We start from the raw sequence: 17,204 nt of genomic DNA, 5'->3' as shown, positions 1-17,204 counted from the left end.
GGTGTTGCCCATTCGCTCCAATCTATTTTGGATAATACGCCTGCCTTTTCCAAATTCTTCAGCTCTGCCTCGACTGCCGGACGTATTGCGTATGGCACCGGTCCTGCCTTAAAAAATTTTGGAATTGCTGTATCTTCCACTTTTATTGAGGCGGTGATGCCTGTCAAGGTTCCTAGTTTCTCTTGAAACACTTCTTTGGCGTTGGCCAAGATGTCTTTTAATCGTTCAGGTATGATGTCATCATTGTTTTTTTCCTTACTGGTCACCGTCAGTGCCTGAATGGAGTGCCAGTCTAAACGTATCTTCCTTATCCATTCACGTCCCAACAACGGTGGACCACCATCTTGTAGAATGTATAAATACAACTTTTGTATTTCTTTGCCGTTGTATACCACAGGCACCCTTATTTTTCCTTTGGGGTAGACTTTCTGCCCCGTATATGTTTTTAAGATAATGGATGTGTCTTTTAGAGGTATATGCGAAAATAGCCTCTCGTAATCTCGTCGATTTATTACGGTTAGAGCTGATCCTGTATCTAGCTCCATTTTAACTGGGGACCCTGCTATTGTGAGGGTAACCCAAATGGTTTGGTAATCCTCTTTGGCAAGTACATTATGTAATTTGAGACAGCTTAGTCTCTTGTTTCCGGAGTCGCTATCGCTATTCTGGTCTTCGGAGCTATTGTCTGGTACCTTCCTGTACTTTTCTTTATTGATTTTTTGTTTTCTGTCAGTGGATTTATTTTGTCCAGATTGGCATACCCGTGCAATGTGTCCAATCTTACCACATTGCCTGCATGCTTTGCCCTTGAACCAGCAATCCCTCTGGTTATGGGTGGATCTGCCGCAGCGATAACATCTTCCGAACTCCTGTGTCATTTTATGGGTGCCGAAGTCCTGTGTCTCTTGTTGTATCTCTGCAGCTCCTTTTGCTGCTGCTTCGTATGATACAGCCATACTGAAAGCTTTGTCCAATGTTAAATCTTTTTCAGAAAGCAGTCATTTTTGTGTTCCTTCACTTAAGAGACCGCAAACAAATTTGTCTCGAAGATAATCCGATAGTCCTGCTCCGAATTGGCAGTACTTTGATAGCTTTCTTAATTCGTTTAGGTAATCAGCGTTACTTTCATTCTTGTGTTGATTTCTCTTGAAGAACTTGAATCGTTCCGCTATCAGCAGCGGTGTTGGGTTTAAATGCTCCTGCAGGGTATCAACAATTTCTTTAAAAGTCTTGTCCTTTGGTTTGGCTGGAGTGATTAAATTTCGTAACAGCCCGTATGTCTTCGCGCCCATTAAGTTCAGAAGTACTGAAGCTTTTTTTTCATCTGTTATTCCATTTGCAGTGCAATAAACCTCTACTCTTTCCACGTATGTGGTCCAATCTTCTATTTCGCCATCAAAAGCCTCAATATTACCAGATTTAGGCATTTCAGAAAAGATATGGCGCTTCCCGCGCTCTTTTTTTCCTCTCTGTAGCAACGATATGGCGCTTCCCGCGCTTTCCCGCCGCTGCTACCGATAACAACGCTGTTTTACTGTGGTTTCCGTTTATTCACTGTTGGAGACTCGTTCCCGACGGAGGTCTAAACGCTGACCTGCTTGCCGCGCCGGCCGTCTCTCGAGTGCACCCTCCCAGTCCGTTATTGCTTGCCTCCGATTTCGCTGCCTGTCTCAGCTGTAGAGCCCGCCGCTGGAGCTCCAGCCTGACGCCCAGGAAGGATTAGCGCCAGTACCTGTCACCAGCTTGGCCAGCTGGTGAAACCACAGTTTCTCTTACTTCCTTGAGTCTTCTGGACGCTGGAGGAATCGATGTCCTTGAGGTGCTGCCGAATTGCAGGTAAGTCCGTTTCCACTTCGTCGCCACTGTAGTGTCCGTGTGTAGATAAAGACACTGAAGACAGGAGTTGGTTCATAGGTATTTACTAAGCAAGTCTGGGGGGGGGGGGGGGGGGGGGGGGGGGGGGGTTTCTAAAGGATATACACAATACACAGGCTTATATAGCCCAAGTGGCAATTACCGGCATTACGCACACCTGGGGCTCTTAAAGGCACATACACCACAATTGCTCTTAAAGGCACATACACCACAAGTCTGGTGAATCTTCGCTGCACTCTCTCCATGGCAAGAACATCCTTCCTCAGATAAGGTGACCAAAACTGCACACAATACTCAAGGTGTGGTCTCACCAAGGCCCTGTACAACTGCAGCAAGACATCCTTGCTCCTGTACTTGAATCCTCTCGCTATGAAGGCCAACATACCATTTGCCTTAACCGCCTGCTGCACCTGTATGCTTACCTTCAGCGACTGGTGCACAAGGACACCCAGGTCTCGTTGCACTTCCCCTTTTCCCAAACTATTGCCGTTCAGATAATCTGTTTTCCTGTTTTTGCCACCAAAGTGGATAACCTCGCATTTATCCACATTATACTACATTTGCCATGCATCTGCCCAATCACCCAACCTGTCCAAATCATACTGGAGTTTCTTTGCATTCTCCTCCCAGCACACACGCCCACCTAGCAAACCCACCCTGATCTGGTCTGCACCTAACAGTCCCCACATGCACTGCCAGTCGGAGTTGCTGGATGATCTTTTTCCCTTCAGGAAAGGGTAGCCAAATGAGGATCATGAAGGTTGAAAATAGTCTGCTTCGGGCTGAAGCAGTTGCCTGGAGGGGGATGTCTGACGAGCACAGAGACAGTGGAAGGGTCGAGGAAGAGTTAGAGCCGGGTAGCCATCAACAGAAATGTAGAAGCAAATCCTATATCTGGATTATGTCGTCAAGGTGCATTATGTTGATGAGGAAAGGGATTGCACCAAGGAAGGATCGTTGGGGGACTCTAGAAGTGATGTTGAGAGGGTTAAAGAGAGGCCATGGGTGAAGATGAACTGGCTACAATTAGATTATTAAGAGTGGCGCCAAGTGAGGGCAGTCCCACTGATTTGGACGTTCTCTCTTCATCCCAACATTGGCAGCTATCTGGAATTCCCCCTCTCAAACTCTCTGCTTCTCCACCTCCTTTGAAACCCCCCTCCTAATCGCTGATGAATGTCCCAATGCGTTTCACAGCCAAAGAAGTACTTTTGAAGTGTAGCCACTATTGTAGTGTAGGAAATGCGGTCGCCAATTTGTACACAGCGAAGTCCCACAAACAGCAAAGTAGTAATGACCAGATTGTCTGTTTTAGTGATGTTGGTTGAGGGATAAATTTTTGCCAGGATACTAGGGAGAATTGCCCTGCTCTTTGAAGTAGTGCCATGGGATCTTTTATGTTTCATGAGAAAGATGGCACCTCTGACAGTGCAGCGCACCCCCTGTACTTCACTGAGAAATGTTAGTCTGAATAATGAAGTACCTTGGGATGTTTTTAATCTCTGTTCAAGGTGCAGTGTATCAGTGCATGTTGCTTTATTTTCAGTTTGGCTGATCTATGCCAATTTTGTTTCCCAACCCCTTAATCCTTTATAACAGACACAAGTGAACACTGTATGGGAAAAGCGAATCAGGAGGAAGTGTGTAACACTTTCTGCAGCATCTCACCGCCCGCGTTCCATTGGTCAGGGTGGGCGGAATAGCGGCGCGCAGCAGCGAAGGTGGGCGGGGCTACTTGGTGTGCGGGAGCGAGCGGCGGGGGCGCGCGTGTGATTGGGAGACGCGCTAGAGCGGCGGGGGCGCGCGTGTGACTGGGAGACGCGCTCGAGCGGCGGGGGCCCGCGTGTGATTGGGAGACGCGCTCGAGCGGCGGGGGCCCGCGTGTGACTGGGAGACGCGCTCGAGCCCGCGTGTGACTGGGAGACGCGCTCGAGCGGCGGGGGCCCGCGTGTGACTGGGAGACGCGCTCGAGCCCGCGTGTGACTGGGAGACGCGCTCGAGCCCGCGTGTGACGGGGAGACGCGCTCGAGCGGCGGGGGCCCGCGTGTGACTGGGAGACGCGCTCGAGCGGCGGCTCCGCTAAAACTCAGGGACTTTACTCCAGTTAGAGAAACGATCAAGGTGTGGGGGATTAAAAACGCTGCCAGGTAAGGGACTCACCTCAATATAAACAGCTGGTTAATGTCGCTGCTTTAGTTCATTCGCTCTGCATAAAATTAGGGGGTGGGGATTTAAATATTTAGTAATTTAGCTTTCTGTCTCAGTCTGTGTGTGAGTGAGAGCAGCCCAGCTAGGCCCAAGCCCCGTGCTGTATGGAGCCTGCACTGGAGGGGCGCTCGCACCTCGCTGCTGCACATTATACTTTATTGTTACTACTTTTATTTCCCCCAAAAATGCTATTTTTGCTTTCTCATTATTAAAAAAAAACACCGACTTCATTCTGCGCCGATACCTGTCAGAAAATTATTTTATTGCAATTGCGAATCAGCAATTACTTTTTCTTTTTAAAATTGTTTTAATTATTTATAATGTCTTTTTTTAAACCAGTATCTGTCAATTATTTTTAAAATTCATTTACCACGGGGCTTAAAACATTCCGGATTTTAAAAACGTTTCATTTATTTACTCTTCTTCCAATTGTCTTACATTTTTTAATTTAAAACCAGGACCTGTATCCGTCAGATCTTTGCTGTGAAATTCACGCATTTTGAATTGAAGATTATAAATGTTATTTCTAGTTTTTTTTAATGCTCTCTTTACCAGAAACTGTCAAACAAGCCTTTTTTGCAGTGATTTGTTTATTGTAGTTTAAAAAAACTATTATGTATCTGAAAAATTAAATATCTTTCTAAATAGGTTTGTGATAAGTCTACGTTTTTATCATCGTTTTCGATCTTTAACTTTCTTCCCTCCCCACACCCTGTATTGGTAAGTGTTTTTCCGTGCAATTCATTTTTCTCTTTTATTGAGTGTTGGGTATTTCTTCCTCAATTTTTAAAAAATTAAATGAAACATTGTTCTGATTTTTAATTCCTCTGCGTGAATGTTTTCTTTGCGCCCCATTGTGATCTAAAATCGACGGTCATGTTATTTACATTCCGTTCTATTTTTCTGAGGTTGATACCAATGATTAGGTCCCTGCGTTATTTACATTGTTGTAAGAATGTATCAGCAATTTTTATATATTCGGGAAGCAGGAGGCGTGCCAAGTGTTATTACTTGTTTTATAATACTGCACTTTAGCCTTTCCATATGACAGCGCTAGTCTGTTTAAAATTAATGTAAAGTAAACCGAGCTGTCAAACTCTGTGATTTAAAAAAAAGTATAAACTTTTTTTCCCTAAAAAGCAATTAAAAATGCATTTGTTTCCAACTTAATTGGGACTTTTCCTTTTATGTTCTATGAGGGGTGCTGTCTTAGTGTTCCTCAAAAACGAACTCATCTGCTGCTGCTTGTCAGTTAGAATCGATCAGATCTGTCCAAACTGATTTGTCCACTGTTCTATATCTATATGCATATCAATGGTTATTGATGCTTTAGGCTGTGGTTATTTTATGATAGGATTAATACATTCTCCACCTCTTTCTGTACTCCCAGCCATGACCAGGACCACATTTATCATAATCTTGTTATGTCACCCAACATTTATTTATATATATAAAAGATAGACTTGCATTTATATAGCGCCTTTCACGACCACTGGACGTCTCAAAGCGCTTTACAGCCAATGAAGTACTTTTGAAGTGGAGTCACTGTTGTAATGTGGGAAACGCGGCAGCCAATTTGCGCACAGCAAGCTCCCACAAACAGCAATGTGCTAATGACCAGATAATCTGTTTTTGTTATGTTGGTTGAGGGATAAATATTGGCCAGGACACTGGGGATAACGCCCCTGCTCTTCTTCGAAATAGTGCCATGGGATCTTTTACGTCTACCTGAGAGAGCAGACAGGGCCTCAGTTTAATGTCTCATCCGAAAGACAGCACCTCTGACAGTGCAGCGCACCCTCAGTGGAGGGTGTCAACCTAGCTTTATGTGCTCAGGTCCTTGATCACAATATTGTTATTTAGGAAGAGATTCTATTGTCTTGTCCATGAGACCCACTTCCTGCTCCCTCGACCCTATTCCCACTAAACTGCTAACCACCCAGCTTCCCTTCCTGGACTCCATGTTAGCTGTTATTGTTAATGGTTCTCTCTTCTTAGGTACTGTTCCTCTCCCCTTCAAATCTGCTGTCATCATCACCTCTCTCAAAAAAAACAATGCTTGACCTCTTGGTCCTTGCCCCATCTCCAACCTCCCATAAGAACATAAGAAATACGGCACCTCAAGCCTGCTCCGCCATTCAATAAGATCATGGCTGAACCTTTACAACAACTCCATTTTCCCACTCTATCCCCATATCCCTTGATTCCCTTAGTGCCCAAAAAGCTATCGATCTCAGTCTTGAATGTACTCAATGACTGAGCATCCACAGCCCTCTGGGGTCGAGAATTCCAACGATTCACCACCCTCTGAGTGAAGAAATTTCTCTTCATCTTAGTCCTAAATGGCCAACCCCTTATCCTGCGACTATGATCCGTAGTTCTAGACTCTCCAGCCAGGGGAAACATCCTCTCAGCATCTACCCTGTCAAGCCCTCTAATAATTTTATACATTTCAATGAGATCACCTCTCATTCTTCTAAACTCCAGAGAATATAGGCCCATTCTACTCGATCTCTCCTCACAGGACAGCTTTCTCATCCCAAGAATCAATCTAGTGAACCTTTGTTGCACCCCTTCTAAGGTAAGTATATCCTTCCTTACGTTGACTTCCACTGCCCTATGTCTACCAGCACGGTAGCAGGACCCAGAAGTATAACAGTGAACCTCCTTAAGTGTTCCAGATTAGATACCAAGGCCTAGAAATTCGGTGGGCTGCGCCACCAGTTAGCACCCAAAGAGGGCACTCAGTGGCTTTAGCGCCACTGGCCACGCCTCCCACGATATTTAGCGGGGCACTAATGGCGGCGTTAGCCTGTAGCGCTGCGCCGCCACCGATGACGTCATCGGTGTGCGCAGCGCCCTGCTACCGCCCCGAACGCGATATTGGGTTGCGCCCCCCCCCCCCCCCTGTAGCGCCGGTCGCAAATCGCGACCGGTTCAGGGGGGCCTACCTGCGGCGGTAGTGGTGCAAATTAAAGGGGAGGTGCGGGGCGGCCATTTTTTTCGGTGGCTGCCTGCCAGCACCTCCTCGCACTGCCCTCCCCGGCCTCCTGATCTCCCCCCCCCCCCCCCCCCCCCCCCCCCCCCCCGGGCTGTGCCGGCTGTGTCCCGAGAGCCCGGCACTTCTCCTCGGTGCCGGGCTCTTTTGCCGGCACTCGCGATCGGTGATCGTGCTGGTGCAGGCCCCTCCCCTTTAAGAAGGGGAGGAAGGCCTGCAGTACCGCAGCGCGCCCTGCGGCACGTTGCGCTGCAATATTCAGTTTTAGCGCCCCAAGAGGGACGCGGGGCGCCTCGAGCAGCACCCCGCTTCCGTTTGGGGCGCTCAAACTGAATATCGGGCTGGCGCTCCCGGCTCCTTCCGGGGCGGGACTTCCGGCGCCCAGGCGAGCTTGGTGCCCCAAACGCGGCGCCACTGAATTTTTAGCCCCATGTTTTACACACATGTAGTCCTTCAACCTCTCCAAAGTCGGACTGATTGAACACTGGATGAGGCGAGGTTAGGTTTGAATTGTAAACTGTTTTATTTTGATAGTAGTTAAAACACAGATCAATGAAGAGAATTGCTTGATACAATCAGTACAATGTCTCTTCATGTACTGTTACAAAAATAAAAAACATGCAAACATTTGCTCACTTTGGCGGGTTGTCTTATTCAACTTGAAAGAACAATCTCTCCCTGCACTCTGACCTGGAGCCTAGAGCAGAGATACTCTTCCCTTTGCAGCCTTTCTGGTGTCTGTGGCCTGATTTTTAAAAGCCTTTCTTGAAAAACTAGTAGAGTATCAAGAGTCTGTCAACACCAAGGCACTACAGGTTCTTCTTGAATGGCCAAACATTACTATCGAATTGGCCATTGTTTGGGATCTATGCAAAACAATTGTTAATTTGCATTTTAAATGCCTCTCCGAATCATAGAAAGGCTGGTAGAGAGCTTGCATCAGCATTTGGTGTGGTCAGTGTAACAGTGAAACTGTGCCACACAATGGCTGTAAAATATCATCTTGTGAACCTTGCAAAATACCCGCCACAAATAACACCCATTTCCTAATGCGTCACTAATATTTGCACTAAAACCGTTGAACAATCTCCTGCCACCCTTGACATTTATGGAAAAGCACATCTGCAGCTCAGTTGATCCCTTTCCTCTCCAAAGTCCTTGAATTCCCAAAGCCGTGCCCATCTTACTTGGAACTTCATGCCTCTGAGGCTGAACCAGATTGTTCGCAACCTTGGGTTCGTATTTGACCCCGAGTTGAGTTTCCGACCACATATACGCACTATCACTAAGACCGCCTGTTTCCATCTCCGTAACATTGCCCGACTGCGCCCCTGCCTCACCTCTTCTGCTGCTGAAACCCTCATCCATGCATTTGTTCCAACGCACTCCTGCTGGCCCCCCATCTTCCACCCTCTGTAAACTTGAGGTCATCATAAACTGCTGCCCGTGTCCTAACTCGCACCATGTCCCGTTCACCCATCACCCCTGTGCTTGCTGACCTACATTGGCTCCCGGTTAAGCAATGCCTCGATTTTAAAATTCTCACCCTTGTTTTCACATCCCTCCATGGCCTCACCCCTCCCTATCTCTTTAACTTCCTCCAGCAATACAAAAAAAAGAAAGACAGACTTGCATTTATATAGCGCCTTTCACAACCACCAGACGTCTCAAAGCGCTTTACAGCCAATGAAGTACATTTGCAGTGTAGTCACTGTTGTAATGTGGGATATGCGGCCACCAATTTGCGCACAGCAAGCTCCCACAAACAGCAATGTGATAATGACCAAATAATCTGTTTTTGTTATGTGGATTGAGGGATACATATTGGCTAGGACACTGGCGATAACTCTCCTGCTCTTACTCGAAATAGTGCCATGGGACCTTTTACGTCCACCTGAGAGAGGAGACGGGGCCTCGGTTTAACGTCTCATCTGAAAGACGGCACCTTTGACAGTGCAGCACTCCACTGCACTGGAGTACAATCCTCAGCGATATCTGCGCTCCTCCAATTCATGCTTCTTAAGCATCCCCGATTTCAATCATTCTACCATTCTGTGCCTTCAGATGCCAAGGCTCTTAAGCCCTGGAATTCCCTCTCGAAATCTCTCTGTCTCTTTACCTCTCTTTCCTCCTTTAAGATGCTCCTTTAATCTTACCTCTTTGACCAAGCTTTTGGTCATCTGCCCAAATATCTCTGTGTCAAATTCTGTTTGATAACACTCCTGTGAAGTGCCTTGGAACGTTTTACTACGTTAAAGGCACTATATCAATACAAGTTGTTGTTGTTCTCATGGACTGGGCAAATGATTTGTTGTGTTGCAACATTCAATGAATCTCTCTCTTTACTGCATGTAGTATTGCTTGCTAGCAAAAAAAATCTTGGACTAAGGTATTCAGTTAAAGTGAACACAATGTTGAGAGTTGAATGGGTAGATCAAATAGAAATGCAGAAGAAAGGCCAGCATGGAGGGTGACTGGTATTAGGTGGAAGAGAAACAGCAACTGCCCTGTGGGTTTTGACATTTTATGGTCCATCACTTTCCTGGGTTATGGAATACAGATGCTAGGCAGCAGAGTTCTGGTTCAACTGGTTTACAAAGGGTGTAGAAAGGAAGCCACTAGGAGAGAATTGGAATAGTTGAGTCTGGAGTTTGGTATTAATTGGGGACTCTTGTGTTCATAGGAGCAGGCTCGGGAAGTGAGGAAGCTTATCTTGGGGTTGCAAGGTATGTAATGTGTGTCTCTGTATATAAAGGCTTGTAAACGACTGAAAACTAGGCTCTAGGAACAGGAGTAGGACATTCTGCCCCTTGAACATGTTCCGCCATTCAATGAGATCATGGCTGATCTGCGACCTTTTTAAAAATTTGTTTATGGGAAGTGGGCGTCGCTGGCAAGGCCAGCATTTATTGCCCATCCTTAAGTGCCCTTGAGAAGGTGCTGGTGAGCCGCCTTCTTGAACCACTGCAGTCCGTGTGGTGAAGGTACTCCAACAGTGCCGTTAGGTAGGGAGTTCCAGGATTTTGACCCAGTGACGATGAAGGAACGGCGATATATTTCCAAGTCAGGATGGTCTGTGACGTGGAGGGGAACTTGGAGGTGGTGGTGTTCCCATGCACCTGCTGCCCTTGTCCTTCTAGGTGGAAGAGGTCGTGGGTTTGGGAGGTGCTGCCGAAGAAGCCTTGGCGAGTTGCTGCAGTGCATCTTGTAGATGGTACACACTGCAGCTACGGTACGCCGGTGGTGGAGGGAGTGAATGTTTAAGGTGGTGAAAGGGGTGCCAATCAAACGGGCTGCTTTGTCCTGGATGGTGTCGAGCTTCTTGAGTGTTGTTGGAGCTGCTCCATCACACTCCTGACTTGTGCCTTGTAGATGGTGAAAAGGCTTTGGGGAGTCAGGCGGTGAGACACTCGTCGCAGAATACCTAGCTCTTGTTGCCACATTATTTATGTGGCTGGTCCAGTTAAGTTTCTGGTCAATGGTGACCCCCTAAGATGTTGATGGTGGGGGATTCAGCGATGGTAATGCCGTTGAATGTCAAGGGGCTATGGTTAGACTCTTGCTTGTTGGAGATAGTCATTGCCTGGCATTTGTGTGGCGAGAATGTTACCTGCCACTTATCACTTATCAGCCCAAGCCTGGGCATTGTCCAGGTCTTGTTGCATACAGGCATGGACTGCTTCATTATCTGAGGAGTTGAGAATGGCGCTGAACACTGACCTTATGTTGGAGGGAAGGTCATTGATGAAGATGGTTGGGCCTAGGACACTGCCCTGAGGAACTCCTGCGGCTGTGATGATTGACCTTCAACCACCACCCTTTGTGCTAGGTATGACTCTAGGGCTCCTTGATGCCACACTCAGTCAGATGCTGCCTTGATGTCAAAGGCAGTCACTCTCACCTCACCTCTGGAATTTGGCCCTTGACTTGATGCCATGAGTCAATGAGGACTCCAAGGCCAAACCTTCCTGACTGTATACTAGCGGGACAGGACATTTCATTGCTGTGGGTCTGGTGTCACATATAGGCCAGACCAGGTAAGGACTACTTCTTTATGCTGGTGCCCCCCCCCCCTCCCCTTGTGTAATCTCTCCTCGTAACTTAACCCTTGAAGTCTGGGTATCATTCTGGTAAACATACGCTGCACTCCCTCCAAGGCCAATATATCCTTCCAAAGGTGTGGTACCCAGAACTGCTCACAGTACTCCAGGTGTGGTCTAGCCAGGGTTTTGTATAGCTGCAGCATAAGAAATAAGAGCAGGAGTTGGCTATACAGCCCCTCGAGCCTGCTCCGCCATTCAATAAGATCATGGTTGATCATCGACCTCAATTCCACTTTCCCGCCCGATCTCCATATCCCTTGATTCCCCTAGAGTCCAAAAATCTCTCTATCTCAGCCTTGAATATACTCAAAGACTCAGCATTCACAGCCCTCTGGGGCAGAGAATTCCAAAGACTCACAACCCTCTGAGTGAAGAAATTCCTCCTAACCTCAGTCTTAAATGGCCTACCTCTTATCCTGAGACTATGCCCCCTAGTTCTAGACACTTCAGCCAGTGGAAACAACCTCTCCGAATTTACCCTGTCAATCCCCTTCAGAATCTTGTATGTTTCAATGAGATCACCTCTCATTCTTCTAAACTCCAGAGAGTATAGGCCCTTTCTACACAATTTCTCATCATAGGACAGCCCTCTCATCCCAGGAATCAACCTAGTGAACCTTTGTTGCACCGTCTCCAAGGCAAGTATATCCTTCCTTAGCTAAGGAGACCAAAACTCTGCACAGTACTCCAGGTGTGGTCTCACCAAGGCTCTGTACAATTGGAGCAAGACTTCTTTATTCTTATACTCCAACCCCCTTGCAATAAAGGCCAACATGCCATTTGCCTTCCTTATTGCTTGCTGTACCTGCATGCTAGCTTTCTGTGTTTCTTGCACGAGGACACCCAAATCTCTCTGCCAACATTTGAAAGTTTCTCGCCATTTAAAAAAGATTCTGTTTTTCTATTCTGCCTACCAAAGTGAATAACCTCACAGTTACCTACATTATACTCCATCTGCCACCTTACTGCCCACTCACTTAGTCTATCTATATCCCTTTGCAGACTCTTTGTGTTCTCACAGTTTACTGCCCCACCTAGCTTTGTATCATCAGCAAACTTGGATACATTACACTCGGTCCCTTCATTTAGGTCATTAATATAGATTGTAAATAGCTGAGGCCCCAATACTGATCCTTGCGGCACCCCGCTAGTTACAGCCTGCCAACCTGCAAAAGATCCGTTTATCCCTACTCTGTTTTCTGTCCGTTAACCAATCCTCTATCCATGTTACGATATTACCCCCAACCCCATGAGCCCTAACCTTGTGTAATAACCTTTTATGTGGCACCTTATCGAATGCCTTTTGGAAATCCAAATACTGTATATTACATCCACTGTTTACTTTTGCTACTTCTTTCCTTTTTACATACAGGAAACTTTGTGTTATCCAGAGGCTAACTGTCCGGAATGCTCGAGCCACCGGCAAAAATCAGGAGCCGTTTTCGTTAGGTTTTTTTTCTTCTCGTTGCTTTTTTCCTCAACAGTCAAGCTCTGCAAGGTCTGCTGAAGCTGTTACTAAGCTACAGAGACACTTGGACTGTTTAGAAGCTGTTAAGCAACAGGGTTTGTTGACAGTTACGGAGCTCAGAAGCTTCCGTATCTTTCAACATTAGCGCTGGAGTGTCCGGCAGTTTTGAGGGAACGGCAACGGCTCGGTCCCGTCGGTGCCGGATAGCACAAAGTTTCCTGTACTTGTAGAAACTCTTACAGTCTGCTTTTATATTTCTTGCTAGTTTTCTCTCATGTTCTATTTTTTCCCTTTTTATCAACCTTCTACCCCCTTGTATTCTAGCCCTCTAGATATAAAGGCCAGCATTCCATTAGCCTTTTGAATTATTTTCTGTACCTGTTCATGACATTTTAATGATCTATGTACCGAGACCCCCAAGTCTCTCTGGACATCCACTGTTTTTAGCTTTTCACCATTTAGAAAGTACGCTGTTCTATCCTTTTCAAGTCCAAAGTGGGTGACCTCACATTTGCCTACATTGAAATCCATTTGCCACAGTTTTGCCCATTCCCTTAATCTGTTGGTATCCCTTTGTAATTTTATGCTTTCATCTACACTGCCTACAATACCGCCTATCTTTGTGTCATCGGCAAATTTGGATATATGACTTTCTATGCCATCATCTAAGTCGTTAAGAAATACTGTGAATAGTTGAGACCCCGCTAGTCACATCCTGATAATTTGAGTACCTACCCATTATCCCTACTGCCTTTCTCCTGCTGCTCAGCCAATTTCCTTATCAGGCCAATAATTTGCCCTCAATTCTCTGGGCTTCTACCTTAGTTATGTGGGACTTTATCAAATGCCTTTTGGAAGTCCATATACATAGCATCCATAGACATTCCCCTGTCCACTACTTTAGTCACCTCTAGTATTCTGTCCTTCACCACCTGGCTATCTGACTATTACAGAGATGCTCTGGCTATGATTGGATAATTAAGAGTGGAACCAAGTGAGGGCAGTCCCACCGAGTTGGACAAGAGACGTTGGAGGAGGATGGTGATGTTGTTCATGTCAAAGGCGGCAATGAGTCAATCACATACAACGTTGTACCTGAGGAAAGGGAACCATTTACAATATCTGTTGGTATGGGGGCCAGTTGCATAGAAGTTGCATGGGCAACTTCTTAAAAAAAAAATTATCATTGACTCCTCTGTCCTTGCAAACTCCTGCCCCATCTCAAACCTTCCTTTCCTCTCCAAAGTTCTTATATATGTCACTTTCCAGATCCATGCCCACCTCCTCAGTTCCATTCCAATCTCTGATCAGTTTCCACCCCTCCAACAGCAAAAATCAAAGTCGTGCAGGGAAGTTGCATGGGCAGCAGCCAAGTGGGAATGGGGTCAAGGGAGCAGAAGATAGGTCTTGTGGACAAGCTGAGCTTGGAGAGGATATGGGGGAGATTGGAGAGGGCTAGTGTAGGGGATACCTGCGGGAGAGGTTTGTCTTGATAAGCAGGGGGAAAGGGATGAAACAACAGATGCAGCTTGATACCTCTGTATTGGTGACAAAGAAGTCCATGAGCTCCTTGTACTTGTTAGAGGTGAAGATGAAGAGGGGTTTAAGGTTGGTAGTGGAGAATAAAAGCTGGGGATTATCTTTGCTCTCCAGGTTGATTCTTGGGTAGTTGATGGTCTTGGCAGGGGAGAGTGAGGAGAGTAAACCTTGATGTGATCTAGCCAGATCTGGAGATGATACCGAAGTGTTGAGAGAACACAGATAGCGAGAGAATTTTATAATTGGCTTCTGAGTCCCCAAGATATGCTAGAACTTTGAAACTCACCTATCAGCATTCTTGCACAAGATTGTGTGTATCTGTGTGTGTGAGTATGTGTGTTTCTCCAAGGCTTTTTTTGAATTTATAGTGTTGGAGAATATTACTAAATAGTGAGTGAGAACAGAAGGGAGCTGGTGGCCCATGGATGCCTTGGTCTTAACATAATGTTCTAATGGAAGTGATAAATCCCTGTTTTACATGTTAGAGTTCTTGATTTAAATATTGACTTTGAGAATGTTTATACAATATCATCTTCAATGGCGAGCAATAACCCGCTAACCTGCTGAAAATATTCTTTAATGCACAATATGTGCAAAGCTGCATGTAGCTGGTTAAGCATTTAACTTATTCTCAAAATACAGGAAATTGAGACTTTCTAAAAAATGCTGCTGGCAATGAAGAAGGCAGATAAACAGGCTTGAAAACTGACATGACATGTACGAGAATACTGCTACGCATAATTAATGGTCAGAGGACTCACTCAAAACTATAGAAAAATAAAAATACTTTAGATGTTGGAAATTTGAAAGAAAAACAGAAAATGCTAGAAACGCACAGCAAGTCAGTCAGCATCTGTGGAGAGAATCGATAAGTTAACGTTCTGGGTGCAGATTCTTCTTCAAACTGCCTGAAGCCTGTACCTGAAACATTAACTTTCCTATTCTCTCCACTGATGCTGACTGACCTGTTGTGTGCTTCTTAAAACATTGACCATGTTAGAGGAAATTAATGGGGAACAAAACTGAAATGCCCTTGCATCTTCGATGAGGGGACCAAATGTAATATATCCAAGTTTGCTGATGATACAAAGCTGGGTGGGAATGTAAGTTGTGAGGAGGATGCAAAGAGGCTTCAAGGGGATAAAGACAAGCTAAGTGAGTTGGCAAGAACATGGAAAATGGAATATAATGTGGAGAAATGTGAAGTTATCCACTTTGGTAGGAAAAATAGAAAAGCAGAGTATTTTTTAAATGGTGAGAGATTGGGAAATGTTGGCGTTTAGAGGGACCGAGGTGTCCTTGTACATGAATCACTGAAAGTTAACGTGTACAGCAAGCAATTAGGAAAGCAAATGGTATGTTGGCCTTTATTACAAGAGGATTTGAGTATAAAAGTAAAGACATCTTACTGCAATTATATTGAGCCCTGGTGGGACCACACCTGGAGTATTGTGTACAGTTTTGGTCTCCTTACCTAATGAAGGATATACTTGCCATAGAGGGAGTGCAACGAAGGTTCACCAGCTTGGTTCCTGGGATGGGGGGATTGTCCTATGAGAGATTGAGTAGACTAGGCCTATTTTCTCTAGAGTTTAGAAGAATGAGGGGTGATCTCATTGAAGCATACAAAATTCTTACAAGGTAGATGCAGGGAGGATGTTTCCCCTGGCTGGGGAGTCTAGAACCAGGGGTCACAATCTCAGAATAAGGGTTCGGCCATTTAGGACTGAGATGAGGAGAAATTTCTTCACTCGGAGGGTAGTGAATCTTTGGATTTCTCTACCCCAGAGGGCTGTGGAGGCTCAGTCATTGAGTACATTCAAGACAGACATCGATAGATTTTTGGATATTAAGGGAACCGAGGGATATGGGGATAGTGCAGGAAAATGGAGTTGAGGTAGAAGATCAGCCATGATCTTATTGAATGGCGGAGCTGGCTCGAGGGGCTGAATGTCCTAATCCGGCTCCTATTTCTTATGTTCTTATAATATGAAAAGAACTGGAAGTCCAAAATAAAAACAGGAAATACAAAGCAGGTCAAACTGCTTGTGAATAGTTTAGGATTTTGGGTGAACCTTTGATAGAACAATTTTGATGAAGGACCCATTATAAAGCATTAACCTGTCTCTTAGGTTATAGGTATCAAAGTTTTAGGATTGATCTTATTTAATCGGGAAGTTGTGTGGTTGCATGAAAAGATTTTTTAATAAGATTAAGTAAATTATGTGACTGAAGTATTCGTTCAGAGGAGTGATAGACTGAGAAATAGTGTTAGATAACATTATTTTGTTGTGAACAATATTTATAAATTGTTCCAAAGTGAATTTGACTGATATTTAGTAAGGCCTGTATCTTGACATTAATCATCAATGAAGGCTGCTTCTAATACGATAGCAAAATACTGTGGATGCTGGAAATCCGAAATAACAACAGAAAACGCTGGGAAAGCTCAGCAGGCCAGGCAACATCTGTGGAGAGAAACAGAGTCAACGTTTCAGGTCGACGACCCTTCGTCAGAACTGAGAAAAAAAGCAGGAAATGAAACCGATTAAAAAGCAAGTTTGGGGGCTGGGAAATGGGGGAGGGGATGAAAGAACAAAAGGGAAGGTCTGTGGGGGGTGAAGAGACATTAAGAGATATTCAAGGCGAGACGAGATGGTAATAGGACAGGTAAAGAAACAAAGGACGGCTCTAGATGAAGTGTGAAATACGCTGGCAGAGTGAGAGACAGCTTCCATGTGGGAGAGAGAAAAAAAGGAAAAGGCACAAACCAAAAGTGTGGATAAAAATATGATGGGGGCCGAAGTTATGATCTGAAATTGTTGAACTCGATATTGAGTCTGGAAGGCTGTAAAGTGCCTAATCAGAAGATGAGGTGCTGTTCCTCGAGCTTACGCTGAGCTTCCGTGGAACAATGTAAGAGGCCGTGGGAATGGAGCAGTGAATTGAAATGATAGGCGACCGGAAGCTCAGGGTCACCCTTACGAACTGAATGGAGGTGTTCTGCAAAGCG

The 17,204-nt window shown here is 45.5% G+C and overlaps 1 protein-coding gene across 2 annotated transcripts in view; it reads left to right on the top strand.

Annotated features, from left to right (window-relative positions):
• Positions 1-1,988: 1,988 nt before the first annotated feature.
• The window catches only part of scap (SREBF chaperone), a 297,372-nt gene continuing 282,156 nt past the window's right edge, over positions 1,989-17,204 (top strand). Inside the window, exons 1-2 of one of the 2 annotated variants that reach the window (XM_085992516.1) lie at positions 1,989-4,022; positions 4,732-4,803. The gene's annotated coding sequence lies outside the window, so the exon portion shown is untranslated. The remainder of the gene's footprint in view (positions 4,023-4,731; positions 4,804-17,204) is intronic. The other variant, XM_085992515.1, reaches the window with a different exon arrangement.

Source organism: Somniosus microcephalus, chromosome 7 (assembly GCF_052327205.1).
Source record: "Somniosus microcephalus isolate GS21.2 chromosome 7, FLI_Smic_1.0, whole genome shotgun sequence".
Lineage (NCBI taxonomy): Eukaryota > Metazoa > Chordata > Chondrichthyes > Squaliformes > Somniosidae > Somniosus > Somniosus microcephalus.
The sequence above is the reverse complement of the archived record's forward strand: the minus strand, read 5'-3'. Positions and strand labels throughout refer to the sequence as shown.